Raw genomic sequence first — 18853 nt, 5'->3', positions numbered from 1 at the left:
ACGGTGAGACATTAAAGGCTTCCGCCTTAATAAACGGATACAATCTGAACTGTTTGATGCACTCCTTTTGGCTGATAACATTCTTTGCCTAGGTGCAGTCGATGTGGTTCTTTTCACTGACTCATGCAACGTGTGGCGTCCTCTTTTAAGCTCCTGATTATAACCGCTGAAAGATGGAGTGGAAGGCCGCGACTGGTTGAAAGATCTTAATAATCTAAATGTAGCGCCATCTAGTACACAGAGCTCAACTAGCACTCTCCGCAGTGATCGGGCTACGTATCGCATTGGTCACTGCATGCCCCTCTGGGTTGTGCCCTGTGGAGAAGGCATAAAACAACGAGAAAAAAGCGCAGCGAAAACATGGTATTGCATTCTGCCAATGCGAATGTCGACCTTCAACAGAATGTGCAAGGAAGACGGGCGGTATTCCTGAAAGGTTGCCTTTACATTTAGTTCATCGAGTGACTTCACTGCGGGTGCGTCCACACATACCTGCTGCTCTCGCTAGGGTGTGTGGTATTGCTTTGAGATTGTTGTTAGATCGCACGTTGCCTATTGGCGATTTTGAGGCTATAAGCAGGCCGCCTCACTTGATCCATTATTGCAGCGTTAGGAAAGATTGCTCTTCAGATTGGCCTAGGTGTAGTAATGTTTACTTTCAAATTTCACAATAAAGTCGCATTTATTTTTCAATAATGACAAACTCATGCGAGCCAGTCACTTTTCTCGAGGGTGCTGAAGAACAAGCGTGACATGATGAAATCAGTCGCTGTCTGCTGCGCTATCTCACGCCCACTTTGCAGATAATTTAAGGCAATGAGATGCACGATGAAGGGTCATGTACAGCTGAGCGATTGGTAAAACAAGGTGATCACATAAGCAAGTCCCAGAGAATGTCAATTTGTCATGCTGCATCTTAAAAAATAAGTTGAAAAGTTTGCAGTTTTCGTTGCATCAGTAATTATAATTGAAAAAACGATGCCCTTAGGTGTTTTTTTGTGCGTACTTGTTAATGGTATAACTCAGGCGCTGTTTAAATATATCAAGATGACTTTTTAATCGGGCGTACACTTGGACGAGAACAATGAGCCCTTTTTCGCTCCCACTGTCTTTGCAGAGAAAATCCCCGCGACTTGTACAGGATTGAAAGCCCGCCGCGGTGGCTCCGTTTCAAGTAACAGCGCAGAATTGTTCTTGTTCTGTCCCGCTCTGTCTGGCAAAATTTGATGCAGTAGCGGTGCTCATGTCGCTCCGCCATTTTCCTTGCAATAAAAAACCGACGAGAGCACTGCGCACTGCCTCACTCAAACGCTGCGTGCCAGTGACTGACGCTATCGGCAGGCGAGAAAAAATTTGTGCATGCGCACGAAGGTTCAAGGTAGGCTGGTGCAAGCGTGCTTGTTTCAAATCGATCAGGTGTTCGTAAAAAAAAACAAAGTCGGATACTTTTGGTTTGGTTTGTGGGGTTTAACGTCCCAAAGCGACTGAGGCTATGAGAGACGCCGTAGTGGAGGGCTCCGGAAATTTCGACCACCTGGGGTTCTTTAACGTGCACTGACATCGCACAGTACACGGGCCTCTGGAATTTCTCCTCCAAAGAAATTCAACCGCCGCGGCCGGGTTCGAACCCGCGTCTTTCGGGTCAGCAGCCGAGCACCATAACTACTGAGCCACCGCGGCGGATACTTTTCTAGCAGACCTCGTATCGCACTGATGAACCGTTCTTTAACAAAAAATAAATAAATTCAGCGGTAGTAGTTGCCTATAGTGAATAAAATGAAAACGCGTATAATAGACGGAATCGTCCGAATCCCCCCTTCGGTTTAAGGGTCTTAACTGGTGCTTGGGCGGGCATAGCACTGGCAGTGCTCAATGTTTGCTCAGTTGACCCATATTTAAAAATATTTCGGAAACTTCGCGTACGCTCGAGCGATGATAACTGCTACATCAGCAGTGGTCGACTGTCGTTTGAAACCCTCTTCTGCGCCAAAAAAAATGTCGTGAATGCCATTTGTTTGCCTCAAACTTCTGGTCACTCGGTTTCTTCGGATTCTCCTAACACGTGCGGCCATGTAAGCAAAAAGAAAGCTGAAATGTCATATCAATATTGCAAACTGTTATTGTATCTGACGAGGAATCAGTAATGCTCTAGCATTTACATCGCTTTTTTAGCCAGTTCTATGAATGACTTAGAAGTGCAGGAAGAGCAGTTTATTGATATTTATTTCGCAGTGCCTTCCGCATGCGGCAGTAAATGAGAGCTGACGAGAACGTACGTTCCACTGCTCTCAAAACTATTCTGTTGCATACACCGCAGATTTACGGCAGCATCTGCGTAATAGCCGGCTGCACTAAATATTTCAAACGCATACTGCAAGGCGCTCGTTGTACCCGAGAACGCAAGAGCTGTGAGCACGCGGAGAGTGCGTAAAAATTAGTACCACATGGCCGGAGCGGCGCACCCATTCTCCCCGCACATTGCAAGCTCCGAAGGCTGTTGCCCCGCACGCGGGCGGCATGACCTTGGAACACTGGTGAGAATAATGACATCCCCTCAGTCAGCGGAGAAAAGCGAAAGAGGTGAAGCGAGTCGCCTCGCCGAACAAAAGCAGGCGCGAAGCAATGGCAGTGGCTTGTAGTTTTTTTCTTCTCATTTTCGGTCACGTGCCTGTCTATTTGGGTTGGCTGTTTCCTCCCCTAGAGTCGAAGACGAAGCTGCTGTTTGCGCGTGACGCTCGTCGTAGTTGTTGCAGGGTGTCCTGCGTGCGATTCAGGGCGCGCGTTCCTCATTTTGGGCTGTGTGGCCCGTGTGCGTTTGTGTTCGCTTGTGCTCTGCGATTACTTCATCGTGCACGCTTCATCGATGTGTGACGCTGCAGTGGGCGACATCTTCGCGAAAGAGTGAACGCCTGGAAGAAACAGCGAACGCCATGTCGTCGCGGCGCAGCTCATCGTACGGATTCTTCGCGCCAAATTTCAACCGTACAAGTAAGTGACCTTTTCGTTTAGTTATACGGGTTGTTTCCTGCCATTAAATTATGGTGTATTCTGTAAAGATGCTTTATCATGGATTGTGCGCGCGAGCCGCTACTTGTTGCTATTTCTTGTTTTGAGCCGGTCGCTAGGCGGTCGGAGGGTGCCGATTCGTGTACAAAGCACGACCGCAGCGGCTCAATGTGCAAGCATCTTTCCCATGCTTTCTTTCGCTGCAGGCTCTGATACTTCGGCTCCTGGGCGCAAGAACATTCCCGCTCGTCTCGTCGAGGCAACCTATTTATCACTGCTCACGACCATTCAGTCAGGTAAGTCCAAAGCACAGTCTCCGTTCCGAAAGGGGCGCGCTTCTGTGACACGTACTGCGCGCAGTGCTCACATTTACTGTAGCACTGTATGTGATTCTCATTGGACAGTAATCCTGTTATAATTTTAGCGCTACAAGATGACTCCTCCTGCCAGGTCGCATTTTTGGCGAATTTTGTTTTTTACCATGGATTAGAAAGCGAACGATTAAACAGTAAACGTCAAATATTGATAGGCAAGAAATTAGCAGCTCATTTGTGCTCTGCGTTTCCTAGCATGCGGTCATTTTCGCACACAGCTTGCAATATTCTTTGCTAACCCACAGCGTGACTTATCATGCCAGCAGTTTTAGTGCACTGGAATGGCAAGGTGAGCGTTTCAATGGTGTTTAGTTGATATGCAACTTGCTGTTCACTCAGGCTGAGGACTAATGGTGAAAAGTAGATTTGTTAATTTTGTTTTCTTGTGAAAAGGTCTCGGCTAGTTGGTGACCAAACATCAGATCATGAAAGTGTACAGTCTATGTCACCTCTTTTTATGCTCTTGTGTACTCTTAGTTCAGTTGTGAGATTAGAGTGAGACTAAGTTTGATGTCCCTCTGAGAGGTTGAATTGGAGAATATGCTAGTCTCTAAGCTTTTTTTTGTTCTGAACAATACAGATTTTGGTCTGGTCTAGTTGGTTTTTGGTCATTGTTGGGCATTATTTTTTGTCGACAGATTACCATAGTGCTATGGAACCCGAAAAAAAGAAGACATGCAAGACCGGACAGGACAGGCGCTGTAGCCTAAGTTTTACCAAAGAAAAAAAACAGCGCCTGTCCCGTTATGAATATTGTCAGTCTCATCAGCAGTAACAGTAGAGTTCTCTGTTCTTTCTTGAATTACTGTTGTTAGAAAATATGTTAATTATATTCCACTTAGTGACAATTCACTGGTACTCAGCCATTGTGTTGTAGAAGTTTGTCAAGGCTTCCTGTGCCAGCAGCTGTCTGGTATGAACTACTGCACTGAGTCAATTACGCCTCTTACGGCAAGTGCTGTAATGGATAAAATTTGGATTGAAAAGTTGTAGTTTCTCATTTTCAACATATTTCTGCTGTTTTTGAGCATGTGTGAGACCATTATGTGGTTTAATGAACATATAAGTTATCACTGTTACACTAATGCTATCAATGATGCCTCTATTGGAGTGCACCTGGCACAAGAAGGGATGCAAAGTTGTGCAAGCACTGTCACTCCTAGCACCGAAGTCCAACATGGCTTCTTCAAAACTGCACAACTGGTCGAGAGTAGATTTGTGTGGTATGTATGTTATTATGTAATTGTGACATTGTTGCAAGATCATCATTGCTTGATGTCAATCAATGAACAAAGTGTACTGTGTTGTGCAGCTGCAGCCATTCTTTTACAGATTTTCGAGCTGTTCAATGTTTTCAAAGGCTTAGTTGTGAAAGAATTTTTGAATAATGATTTAGATAATTGTGGCCTCTTTTTATTGTGTGAAGTAACAATACAGTTTTTTTTCGGCAAAAGCAGGCTGGACTTCAAAAGTAGGGAAAGATTTCATATTGAATAAGTTTGAGGGGTGCTGCGTACAATTCATGTTGCTGGAAAAATCATGCTTCTTAATGTGATAAGCAACTGTGCGAGGCTGTTAACGTTCTTTGCACTCTTCACACTTTTTTTTTGAGTGGGAAGGTACTGTTACAGACGCGAATAATTTCTGATAACTCACATGAACCCATATTAGTTTTATTTCAGATTGTAGTGAACATAAAATTTAATTAAATTCACGTGCCTGCACGTGACAGCAGATATGAAAGGCAACTGTTTCAATAACAATACTTGCATGCTGTCGTCAGTGCTTACAGTTTCATTACGCTAGGCATCTGAAAAGAAGTTATATAAATGTTGCATTGTACTGTGCCTGCAAAATTTAATTCATGAGAATTGCTGCTGCTGCATATGATGCAAGCATTGGATGAAGCATAACTATCTATAAATCGAGGTTTGCAATTTGCTCAGGTGAAAACAGTGCTATAGAAGGAGATTGTTTTATGCTGCTTGGATAGTTAATGTAACCTTTCAGTGAAGGCCGGTCCATAACCAAAGCTTTTTGCACAGGCATAATGTAGAGATGCAGTATGAAACAGGATATGGATGGGAATAAAAGTTACCTTTATGATAATGTGGCCCATATACTTTTGTGTGTATGATGTTACCTCATTACCACATTAGTGAAGACAAATCTTTAGATGTGTAAGTTGACCTTGCTATTATTTCACGTTTAGCCCGAAGCTTTTCCTTCTTTTCCAAAAACGGTACACTCAAATTTATAGTAGTATAGGGAAAGCTGAACACACTGAAAATTACAGCTGGTGGTGTCACTCATTGATGCTCAGATAATCATCTCACCTGCACTTCTCTTTAAGGAACAAAACATATAGTGGCATCAGAGATCAGAGCTATATTAGCAAGGGCTGCATGAAACCGTAACCACTTTAAATATGGAGAATTAAACGCATGAGAATGGAGGCAAGGATTTATTATTTATTTATTAATTTATTTATTTATTTATACAAATCCCTCACAGGTTCCACACTTGGAACATTGTGTGAGGGGAGGGGTTACAATATTTAGCAGACAAAATATGGTAAAAAATTTAAAGAACAAGACTAAACAATATTAAATACATTGGACTGCAAACAATTATATCACCGTAGTTGAAGAAAACCGTAATATATTGACAGAGAGGAAAAAAACAGCAAACAAACAGCGGCACTGCATGAATTTGATTACACATACGAACACAATTTATGTACAATATCATGGATGCATAAAGGTGGTCAATTCGTTTTTGAACATTAATGGGTCACGTATGGTAGCAATGCAATCCGGAAGGCCATTCCAACACTTGATAGCACGTGGCAAAGCAGAAGAATTAAACGCGAGTGTTCGGCCGAATAGACGTTGGAAGGTAAGATTATTATGTAGGCGACGTGAAGTGCGCATTGGGCGTGTAAGTGGCAGTGTGGACGCGTGACGACTGTATATTAGTTTCTGTAGTAAGCAAAGAAGTGCGATATCCCTACGTGTCTGTAAACTTGTTAGAGATATAGATAACTTGATGCTTGTTACGCTGGAATGACGGTTGTAGTCAAGAGAAATAAAACGCGCTGCATGGTTCTGAATTGCTTCGAGGGAGCAATTGTATTTCATTTTTTTCGCGTTTTTAGTAACCTCCATTTCGCGCACGTGTTTTTTTTTCGTGACACGCCCCCCCCCCCCCCCCCCCCCTCACTAGTCTGGCATCCGGGATTCGGCCGCCTTCGGTCAAGCCAAGTAAGAGCGGAGGTCGCCTTCCAAGTAGAGTAAGGTTTATGGCACACGATGAAGCCGTCTTGAGAGCAGCACAAGTCAAGTTCGAGCCAAGCTACATTTCTGCATTCGGGGGTTGCAGCTTGACCCTGACGCTGGGAACAATATTCCAGATTTTTCTGATTCCTTAGTGTTTTTTCGTTTTGTTGGCCACAGCATTAGTTTTTTCTTGAGAAGCCAGTACGCTTGTGATTATGTCAGCATATGTGAGATGATTAAGTAGTTGTCATTTAGGACATGTTTTGTTTTTCCTGCATACAGTTTCTCATTTCGGTTCTCATCAACAAACAGAGGCCTGCACTTGTGGCGTTACTTTCATGCGTCTCCCTTTATCCCTGCCTTTTATGCATTTTTCATTTTTAGTCCTGAATTAACTAAGCCCATGGCCACGTCGTACTGAGGTTTGTCGTTTTAAAATTTCTCAATGTTTTCTTCTCTGGCCAGGTGAAACGCATGGTGCACACTGCCCCCACCTGCTCAAAGAAGACTGCCAGGCTCATTGCTGTCGTATGGTGTAGCATGTGGCAAAATAAATACGACGGTACGTTTCTTTCTCAAATTGTTTGATGAATCCTTTGTGTGCATTCTGCAGTCGTACCTGTACCTGAATACAAGATGACACAGACTATCTCACAGGAAAGATTCGTCAGAACATTTTTACACTGCTTGCATTTCCCGAAAGTCTACGGCTTATACCATATGGGTCAACTTTAGTCCTGCATTCTGTGGACAGGTTTACGCTACAGAAGGGTAATAATACTCTTGGGCGGGCAGTATAAATACAGCACCGAATAGTGCATAGACACTCTTTGCAGTAGAGCATTACCTTGTGCCACTAGAAGGGTAACTTTATTCATCATTTAAGGGTATAATCTTGAACCCCAGGGGTGCAAACTTTGCTCTGTTTATGACGGTATAAGTTTAGTCATTGGCAAAGTAATTTTGCACTTCTTGGTGTAGCATAAATTTACCTGCTAAAGGTGCAAACTTGCACCTGTCAAGCTAGGATATGTTTATGCTTTCCTCAGACTAACACTTACCCCTCTTAGAAAGGCATAATGTTATACCTTACTGGTTGAAAGTTACTCCCCTTATGTCAGTGCAAGTTTAGGCTATTAGAGCGTAACATTACACTATGTGCAAGAGCATAAATGCTTAGTCTCGAAGAAACAGCGTAACCTTACCCCCAAAAAGGTGTCAGCTCAGCGACAAGTGATTTACCCCCCAAAAAGACTAAGATCACACCTTTTTTTTAGAGTATCGCCCGTCTCTCGCTCCTGGTATGACGTCACTAGCGCCTCTAGCGGGAGGAGAGCGGCGCACCGTGCCAAGCGGCCGCCGTTACCGGACGTGCCGAGTTGGTAGCCCGTCTCTCGCTCCTGGTATGACGCCACGCTATAACGTCACTAGCGCCTCTAGCGAGAGGAGCGCGGCGCACCGTGCCAAGCGGCCGCCGTTACCGGACGTGCCGAGTTGGTAGCCCGTCATCATCATCATCAAAACGTTTATTTCCACCGAAATGAGACTCCTTTTTGGACCCCCCGGCACGCAGGCCTAAGGGAGCCCTACTTAGGAGCCTCGCAAACTAACGTCTGGTGAAGACACATTGTCGCTTCACGGCCTCAGCCGCCAGGCGGATGGCTTGTTGCTGCTTAGCGGGGTCCTCGCTCCGCAGCAAGGTCACCCAGGCTTCTCTATCTTCTATCTTTTCCTCGGCGCCCGGGCTTCCAGCACATTCCCATATGACATGGTCGAGAGTGCCTCTCTCCCCGCACGTTATACAATATTGGTCTTTCTCCTCTTTGGAGATTGTTATGTATACCCAGAAGGGGCTTATATGATTCCCCCCTTGCAATCTTCTCCACGCAATTGCCTCCTCTTTTGCGAGGGAACGGTCGGGCGGCGGATAGACCCTCCTGCTCAGCTTATAATGTTCCGAGGTCTCGTGGTATGAAATTAGGCTATCTTTTATATCTATGCGGGAGGGCTGCTCTGCGGCCGCCCGGTGATAGAGAGCTCGGGTAAGCTCGTGTGCAGCCTCATTTCCTGCAATAGACTCATGCGCTGGGATCCATATTATCTCTATGTTACGTTCTATCGGCCTCGCCTCGAGGACGTGTTTGGCCTCTTCCTAGATTCTTCCTTTCGCGAAGTTTCTTACTGCAGTTTTGCTGTCACTTAAAATCGTCGTGGCCTTGGTAACGACGCAAGCGAGCGCTATCGCCAACTCTTCCGCCGCATTGGCATCTCTCGTGCGGCTCGAAGCCGCTACCGTTGGTACTCCTGCCCCGTAGACCACAGCGGATACAGCCGCCCCGTGCTGTCCGCACGCCGCGTCTACGTACTCCACCTGGTCTGCCGGTCGCTCCTTCATCTTCCTCTCGTAGGCCATAGCCCTATGTTCTCGCCTTTCCTTGTTATACACGGGGTGCATGTTCCGCGGCATAGGTGGGACGCATATCTTGGCCCTGATTCATGCTGGGATGTTTACCATCTTGTGCGTGCTACTTTCTGGCCGGATTCCTACCCATTCGAGTATTGTCCTGCCCGTTTCAGACTGGCCGAGCCGTTCTAATTGGGATATTCTCACTCCCTCTGCCAGCTCAACCCATCTGTTGTGTACCCCCATTTTTTCAAGCCGCTCCGTCGACGTAGATATCGGAAGTCCCAGAGCTCGCTTGGTGCATTTCCTCAATATTCTGTCTACCTTCTCTATTTCTGCCTTATTCATGTTTAGGTACGGCGTCGCGTAGCAGATCCGACTTATTACGTGCGCCTGCGACATTCTCAGGAGATTCCTTTCTTTTAGTCCTCGCCCTTTTACCGCTACCCTCCTGAATATGCCTACCACTTGGTCTGCATATGTGGCTAATTTCTTTATGGTATTGGTGTTGTTGCCTTTCTTGTTGATAAACATGCCTAGGATCCTCATTTCCTCGACCCTGGGCACCTCCAGGCCTCCCACCACCGCTTTAATTTCTACGTCTCTCTTGTTCCTGCTGTCGCTATTGTACACGAAGAGCTCCGACTTCTGCGGTGAGCACGCCAGGCCTCTTTCGGCCGCGTACTTCACCGCTAGGTCTGCTGCCCTTTGAAGACTCCACTCAATTCCCGCGTCGCTTCCGTTATTCATCCACACGTTTATGTCGTCCGCCTACATGCTGAATTTTAGATCAGGGATCTGGTTCAGCATGGCCGGGAGACCTCTCATCGCTATGTTGAATAAGAAGGGGGACAGTACGGCGCCTTGCGGGGTACCTTTGCTGCCCAGCCTTATGCCGGGGGACTCTGCGTCGTGGAATTTAATCACCGCCTTCCTCCCTTGGAGAAAGTCCTTGATGTACTCGTATGTTCTCTTGCCCACGTTTACCTGCTCCAGACCTCTGAGCACCGCCTCGTGTAGGACGTTGTCGAAGGCCTTCAAGAGGTCAAGACCTAGGATCACCTTGGCGTCTAATCCTTTCTTGTCTACAATGTCATGTTTGAGTCTGAGCATTACATCCTGCGTGCTGAGCTTAGGTCTAAAGCCCACCATCTCGTGCGGCCATAGGTTTCCATCTTCCATGTATCTCGTTAACCTCGTTTGCACTACGTGCTCCATGAGTTTCCCCACGCAAGACGTCAGCGAGATCGGTCTTAGGTTTTCCAATTTTGGTTCTTTTCCCGGCTTGGGGATGAGAACAACCTCTGCCTGCTTCCATTCCTCTGGCAATTTACCTTCCGTCCATACTTTGTTCATGTACCGCGCAATTGCATCTATCGAGTCGTTGTCTAGATTCCTGAGCATGACATTGAATATTTTATCCGGGCCAGGGGCCGAGCGAGTTTTTAGCTCAGCGATAGCTGCTCTGATCTCCGCTACCGTAATGTGCGCGTCTAGATCTTCATTTTCCGCTCCTTCATATTCTGTCTGTCGTACTTCTGTCGCGTCCCCTATGTAAATGTCCCTGAGCCTGTCCATCAGCTGTTTGTCCGTCCCCTGGAAAGCGTGTCTCGCTTTCACTTGGTTAGCGCTCGCTTCATGTTTAGATTTTCCCGGGTCGAGGAGATGCCGCAATATATTCCACGTCTTTGCTAGGCTCATGCCCCTTTCCATTTCGTCGCACCTGCCGTGCCAATTTTGCTCGTTTAGTTTAATAGCATACGTTTCCATTTCCTTGGTGTGTCTGGCTAACGAACGCCTTAAATTTCTGTTCCATTTTTGAGACTTAAGTCTCTTCTCGAGCCTTTCCTTCTCCTTCCACATGCTCATTAGCTTGCTATCCATTATCTCCGGTGCATCTTCCCCTTCAGCTACTGCTTCCGCGTCCCTGGCATCTTCCCTCAGCTGTTTTGCCCAGTCTCCTATGTCTCCGATTTCCTTAGCTTTGTGGCTTCTGCGAATCTCCCGGAATTTGTCCCACTCCACTATTCTCGCCTGTTTGAGTTTCCGTAGCTTGATTCCTTCTCCCAGCTTCGTAGCTACGATGAAGTGGTCACTACCCAGATTTTCTCTGGTGTTTGCCCATTCTACCCTGCCTGCATTTTTACTGAAGGTGAGGTCCGGCGCGGTGTCTCTACTTACACTGCTACCTACTCTAGTGGGCGCACATGGGTCGGTATGCAAGGTAAGTCCGAGATTTTGGGACTCCTCAAGGAGATGTCTGCCCTTCGGATCTTGCCTCGCGTACCCCCATTCCTGGTGTGCCGCGTTAAAGTCCCCCACGATCACCAACGGCCTCTGGCCGGCCAGTTTGATGGCTTTTCTAAATATCGTTCCCAATTTCATTTTCTTCTGATTCGGGTTGCTGTAGATGTTAAGCAGAAATATGCTTTTTGCTCTCTTGCGTCCCGTAATCATTTCTAGCCTTACCGCTTCTTTGTCCCCCGTACTCACTTCATGCTCTAGGGTTGCTATATTCCTTTTCACCAGCGTGGCCACTCTGCATTTTCACCCCTATCGCTATAGAATCTTTGGTATCCGGCCAGTTTTACCTGATGTCCCCCAGTTTCCTGCAGCGCTATAGCAATTGGTTTGTCTTCTAAATGTTGGACGTGGTGCTGTAATAGCGCTCGCTTCCGTCGGTACCCTCGGCAATTCCATTGCCAAATGGTGGCGTTCTCTTTCTTACTTTGATTCCTGTCCATTGTTGGAAAAAACTACACTCTCCATATTCGCCATCCTCTCAGTGAGGCCGTTTAACGCCGCTAGGATCTTGTCCATTGAACCCATTCACTTCCTGCATCTGCATTTCCAGCCTATCAATTTTGCTTCCAGATTTACTCGTTAGCTTCCTCTCCAGCGTCACAAGGGTGTCGGACTCGGGCGCCTTTCGCTTTATCGAAGTGGGTCTAACCACCTGCGTACCCATTTTCTCCTCTGCTTCTTCTATCTCCGGTTTCGCCTCCGGCAATTTTCGCACTGCCGCTTGCGTGGGAGGCGCCACCGACCTCGGCTTATTGTTTACTAATTCTTCTATCATTTTCCTCAGCTCCGCAATTTTCGTTCCTTGCCTCTTTAATTCTGCCTCTTGTTTCCCTATCTTCGCTTTTAACTCTGCATTTTCCTTCCTCAGCGCTACTGTTTCTGGGTTAGCCTGGGTGACCTTGCTCGCGAAGCTTACCGCTTTCTCGGGTCCTCCCTGGACGGCAGGCTCGGGAACTCCTTCTTGTCCGTGAGTCTCGCCCCGGACTCGGATCTCGAGGGCGTCCCGGATCTGGACCTTCCCTTGGGCCCGTCCTTGGCCTGCGCTGCTCCGTCTTTCCCATCTTCTCGTCTAGCTGCGTCTTTCGTCGCCACGAACGGCTTCCTATACATCTTCCTACACTTGCTGTCGCCCAGCATGTGGGCTCCCTCGCACAGCTGGCATATGGGGATGCACGTGTGTCCCTGCTCCGGATTCTCCTTGCCGCAGCCTCGGCACTTCAGTTTTTTTGGGTCTGGGCATACATCAGCTCGGTGTCCCAGTATGCCGCATGTCACGCACACTTCTAGCTTCTTCTTGTACAACCAGCACTTCTTGAAAGATCCCAGACACTTCACCGCCAAGGCACCTCGCTTCCCTCGAAGAGAATCAGCAGGGAGCCGGAGTCCCCGAGTCTCCTTACGCCCAATATCGGCGGGTTCGCGTCACAGTCCAATGTTTCCCTGATTAGATCCATACTCATGCTCATAGGAATTCCGTGTATGACTCCCTTGCCCGCGCCGTCCGGCATCGGTGCATGGTTGTTTACTTCCACCGTCTTCCCTCTGATTGTCAGTTTCTTGGCGTCTTGGTACTTCACAGCCCTGTCCTCGCTTGCTGATGCAACGAAGATGGTTTGTTGTGTCATGTTTATCGAAACCATGTCTTCCTTCATAAGCACCTTCGGATCCACCCCTGCTTCTTGCGCTAGTGCGTTCGCAACTTCAAATTCTTCCACGTTCCCCCACTTCGCCGTTATGCCGCCGCTCGGTCTGAGGAGCAGCTTTATAGCCCCTTTTGGTAGGTCTATTATTTTCTTTTCCACCGCTTTCTCCGCCAGCTTCTTCCCTAGTTTGGGCTTGAATTTTCCTAGGCTAGGTTGCTGCTGCGCATTTCTGTTGCCGCCATCTTCATCCGGTATATACCTTTTGCCTTCTCGTTTAAACCAGCCGGTTTGAAAACCTGACTTTTCTGCTTCATCTTCTGGCGCCGTCATCTCCACGCAATCCTCCTCTCGTTCCTTCTCATCAATTGCCACCTCGGCCAGCTCCGGTATCTTGCGTGCGTCGGGGAGTCCCCGACCACGTTGCGATGGTTGGTCGAACGCTAGGCTTAGCGCTCGGCTCCTACGACGCCGCACAGAAATGGCGATAAAATCATGAAAACGGGCCTACCATCAAAAACTTGTATCCCTTCGAAGTTCCGTTGCTCCGGCAAACGGCTCTTGAAGTGTCATAGTCCTTCGCCTTCAATATCTTCCGTTGCCGATCAAGTTCGCGGGAGCTGATGCGGAGCACCAAAACATGTCGGCGCGGCGTCTCCAGCCGACAGCGCCCCTCTCAATGTGCTGACGTATGAACACGTAGTGACGTAGGTAGCCCGTCTCTCGCTCCTGGTATGACGTCACGCTATAACATCACAAATTCCCGGAGCCTTTCATTATTTCATCCCTCATTGTCTGGGTCGCTTTAGGACGGTAGAACCTCCAAAAAAATAAACCATAATTCCCAGCTCCGCCGCGGCGAACGAAGTGAGTTGAGGTCGCATGAGGCAAATGAAAGCTTCAAAAATCACTTCATGGTTTTAATTGAATCAGACTGTTAGGTAAGCCACGCTCAAGAGCAATCGCAGCAAATGAACAAGCAGATTTTATATCGCAGTTTCCGTACACTACTCAAGCGACCTCAAGGTATTTTGTACGTGGTATCCTTCGTCTGAACCCTAAATTGACAGAACATGAGGGGAAAAAATTCAGTTACTTCCACATGCCGATGCATGTTTACTAATATCTTGCGTACAGAGAAGAAAAAAAAACACAGACACGATATAGAGCCTTTAATTTATAATTTCCAAAGGGCGCTACGATTTATCTTGTAGCTTCATTAAGAAGTTCTTCACTTTAGATCCGTCATTTCAAATTTACAGCTAATTTGCTTATCAACGTCTGGTAATAGGTTAGCTGCATGATAAAACTTGCTACTGAACTAGGCATAAATATACATTTTTTCACAATTCAACACTAGTTTTGTATCTAGGGAAGTCTAGGAAATTTTTGGTTGCAAATTGGGGGAGAGGTGGCTCTGGAGGTTGGCAGCACTGTTGGTAGCCCGCCTCTCCTCCTGGTACGACGTCACGCTGTGACGTAACTAGGCATGGTGTGACGTCAGGGGTCATTGTAAAGGTCTGACGTGCAAAGTGGCCGCCGCTACGCGAAATGCCGTTCTTGGGAGTAGCATTCCTTTCGCAATAAAAATCCCAATCGAATGGGACCGAAAGAAATCGTTGGGTAGCCTACGCTACCCCGCCCCTCCCTTTCCTAGTGTCCCGTTATTTTTCTCTGCGTGGGTAATAGAGCACTGTATCGTCATTTGCGCATGCCGCAAAGAGGGTTTGTAATTACTAAGTTATGCACGAAGTTCTTCGCACTTGAAATATTCCCTTTAGCCATGTGGTAAATTGCCTTTTTTTAAAAAAAACGTATTCCCAGTGCCTTATAAGAACTGCGCAGCCATGGCCTTTGAAGCGTTCCGTTACAGTCTGAAAGAATTCCCTGTTCCCACGCTTCCTCTGCAATGCAGGCACCAAAAAATTCACATTGTGAGGCTCCGCGACCTTTCTGTATCTCTAAAACGGAAAACTTTATGTTGCACGTGTTCCTAGAAAACATTTCCGCCGCGAAACTGTGGTAACCACGTCGGAATGTGCTAGCGAACCAGTCAGGCAAAGCAGCAAAGAATGTGGTTTCACGTGCCTCGATCGTTCTCGGACTAGTCTGCGATTTCAATCTTGAGTTTGCGATCTGCGATATCGAAAAAACCACCAATAGCTCGCTAAAATATTCCACTCGATGCGCATCATGTTGGCTATGATGTCACGCATAGGAAGTTCGATCTTTTTGCCATGTCGCTATAAAATTCACTCGAGAGAGAGCGGCTCTCGGACGGCCTACTGAATGGAGAAGGAAGTTTATTTATTTTATTTATTTACAATACCCTTAAGGGCCCTCGTGCGAGGGTATTACATAGGGGGGGGGGGGGGCGATACAAGCATAAAAATATGGCACAGGAATTTGAACAAAATACACGTAATAATGAATTAAAACTAGTAATGTAAATGCTCTAGTAATGTAAAAAGTAATGTAAGTTTGCTCTAAGACTTCCACCCGTGTGCGGAACAAATATGCGTCACCATTGCCTAGCACGCCCTCGAAATAATTTTCGACTTACCAGATCGACGGCGGCAGCAAGAGTGAGTAAAGTCCACAGCATTGTTGCTCGTGGACCCGGATTCCGCAACGTTGGAGCACCACCACGGCTTCAATCGCCGTCCGGAAAAAAATGCTAAGAATACACTCGGCTTCAGCAGACGTTCTCAGTGGCCCTTGGCAGTCTGCGAAAAGAAACGAAACGAAATGAAGCCGCAACGACCGGTGGAACCAAGTCGCGCACAAATTTTCAGTGTGCTGGCGTCAAAAGCCACGCTTGTAAAAGTACAGTCGCTGATGGCCACTCTAGCGCAAGATAACATAAGGCTTTTCAGAGCAGGGTTTTGTCAAGGCTGTTGCATGAGTCAACGTTTATATATAGAGTGCTTATCTTCCGTTGTTAAGATAAAACTTTTCTCGAATAAAAGGAATAGACGAGCTGCTGGGTAACTCCGGATAGCTAGAAACGTTGCAGAACACGGCATTGCGACCGTCTTGGAATTGGAGTGCTGCGGATTTTGCAAGTTAGTTATTTAGAATACTCTACACGGATGGACAGCAGTGATTATTGCCTATTTTCGATGTCATGTCATGGGTATTCTTTTCATGCACTGAAGCGTGTACTCTCTTTGAAATCTCAAATTCACTTATTTTATTGTGCCATCCTACTATAACTGCCGCGTGAAGCTGAAAGGAATTTTTGGCCTTTTAATGCACCTTAAGGGAACTAACTATACATTTAATGCTGGCCAAGCTACACTTAATGAAATAAAAAGCTGACGTTGAGTGCGGCAGCGTTGCAAACAACATTATCGCTTGATAGGCCTGATTGTTTTGTAGTTAACAAAGGCGAGATATTTCTTCCTAGCTTCCTTCCATTTACTCAAGGTGGGGTGACGGTGAAAAAAGATTGCGCCGAAATAACTGTCTTTTGTTTGGCATCGACGATGTACAAGTCATCGATGCACAAATCAGGAAAAATCATCGCGCTTTGTTGAGAACCGTTAAAATTTTCTATTGGTACTTCCTAATTTTAAAAGGTTCATAGACAAGGGAGATTTATATCTGATAGGCACAGACCAACCATACAGCAGGCAACATTCTTTATACACAAACAGAACATCATTTTAAATGGGCGAAAATTGACAGATTTTAGTGTTGAATAAGCGACGATTTTTCTCCTCTCACACACGAACCTACAAGGCAGCTAACCCAGTCTGCAAAGTCAGAATTAAGGTCCTTTTAAGTGGCGTTTCGTAAACATCGATTGGACAAACAACCATACACGTATGACCACATCCTGATTCGATCACTTTAGTCTCACTGTACCTAGGCAATGCATACTCTTACTTCTGCTATCCAACGCTCTAGCATTCATTTTCTGATGTCCTCTATTCCTTTCCTCAGGATAGTGAATACTGCAACTGAGACTTCCTTGTACGCCGGTATGAAAGACAACGAAATCTTTCCAGATTTCCATGATTACAACATCAGCAGACATGATCATGCCTACAAAAGATGGACTGGAGTGCTTCAGCTAAGTGGAGGAAGAACCAGCACCGACTGAGTTGAGTGTTGAGCTCTTTTAGAGCTCAGTTATTTGGCGTCCTTTTCTGCGTTTCGCGGCGTCGCCGTCGGCGTTGTCCCTTGTAACCAGCAGTGGACACCTTATACCCCTGTCAAGCGGGAAAGTTAAGTGCACTTACGGAGAGTGTACTTCGCTGTAAGTACACTTTGCCGCATCTAAACGACGCAAGTGGAGTGTCACTCGCGGGAAAGTGCACTCCGCTAGGAGTGCGTTCACGGACCACACTTTGCTGGCCGAGTGCGTAGCCTCGACGCCAGCGGTTTCAATGGTACAAAATTTATAATGCATAAAAATACTCACAACTTTATTTTACGTGTTATAACACTGTTTTCAGAAAAAATTCGTTGGTTATAGCTACAAGCGAAGCAACAAAGCAAGTAAACGTGATCAGATGCAACATCGCTGCCCGCCGCCATCTTGTTTGTTGTCGAAATTCTGGATAGTCTGGGCTGGTCTTGACTTTTCTGCTATTTTCATTTTTTTTTTCATCGTTAAAAACTGTTGAGCCTCGTTTTATTTGCGCTATCACGTTAAGCAATCAAATATTATGAGTATTTTTATTTTCCATCGGCCTGTTCAGAAATTCCGCTCATTTTCTATCACAATTATTTTTTTTACTGAGTGCACTTTGCTTTCTCGTTTAGCACCGCGTAGCCCAAAGTGTCACTCGGGATGCCAAAGCGCACTCCCCGTAAGTACACTTAACTTGCCCGCTTGACAGGGGTATTAGTCGCATTTTAAGCAGCGAAACCAATGGGGGAGGAGCTTGGAAAGCAGAGGGAAGGCGCATATACTGCCCTCTTGGAACAGTGGACACTTCAATCGTGCTTTAAGCTACGTGGCGGTGGTAAAAAATGTGCGCTGCTTGCGTTGGCATTGACACCGTTGTGCCAGAAACGCGGCGCTGAAGCCATAGACATTCGGCGTTTATTGCGTTCATTGTCGTTCGCGTGGACAACGTTTTGCACTCCGACCATTTTAAGTAAAGGACGTGAGAATAACTGGCTCCCTGGGTCAGTTGACTCCTGAATCGTGCTTATAGGTACGTGGGATGATGGGAGAGAGATGTGGGCTGCATGCGTTAGCGCTGACAACGGTGAGAGAACTATGCCGATCAACCATTAACTGCCCCCTGCCAGGGTGGCACGATGGGTGGGGACTTCAATATACATATAAAGACTAACCGGAATTTTTTACCACTTATGGGGGAGAACATCCCGTTTCTCTCGCTCGTAACGACGCCCATGGCTGTGACAACCTTACGAAATCCTTGCATAGACCTCGACTTTGAGAACCAGCCATTTGTGCGGCAGGTCGAGCATATATCCATCTATTTCTCCGACCACAAAGCTTCCTTCATGACAGTCAAGAACTGTTAGTGGAGTGTTTCTTGAAGAATGAATATGTGTGAAAAACAACAAGTTGTCTGTAATTGTCGACAAATGTCTTGCTCGAATTCTCTGCCTCACTCTATCGAAAAGCTGGAACAGCTGATTAGCTGCGCTCAAATTTCGCATGAGGGAGTTACGTAATCGTCGGAAGTTTTTGTACCGAAAGCTACATTGGCCACGAACTTGCGATTTCGCTGTGGCGATGCTCCAAGGAGGCACAGAGACCTACCTTGAGCCGTTGCCTAGCAATCGCCGCAGGCGGCGGACGCCGCGCGCTCACCGCGCCATCTGGCATGACGTCACACCGCGATCCTCGCTGCGGAGCCG

General features: G+C 46.7%; 1 pseudogene; it reads right to left on the bottom strand.

The window, feature by feature from the left end:
- Positions 1–8229: 8229 nt before the first annotated feature.
- On the bottom strand, positions 8230–9464 carry LOC149334082 (uncharacterized; annotated as a pseudogene).
- Between the last annotated feature and the right edge of the window lie 9389 nt (positions 9465–18853).

This window comes from Amblyomma mixtum, chromosome 8, assembly GCF_055824585.1.
Source record: "Amblyomma mixtum isolate Tamu chromosome 8, ASM5582458v1, whole genome shotgun sequence".
NCBI lineage: Eukaryota > Metazoa > Arthropoda > Arachnida > Ixodida > Ixodidae > Amblyomma > Amblyomma mixtum.
Note: the sequence above shows the minus strand (reverse complement) of the source record. Positions and strands in the feature narration are given on the sequence as shown.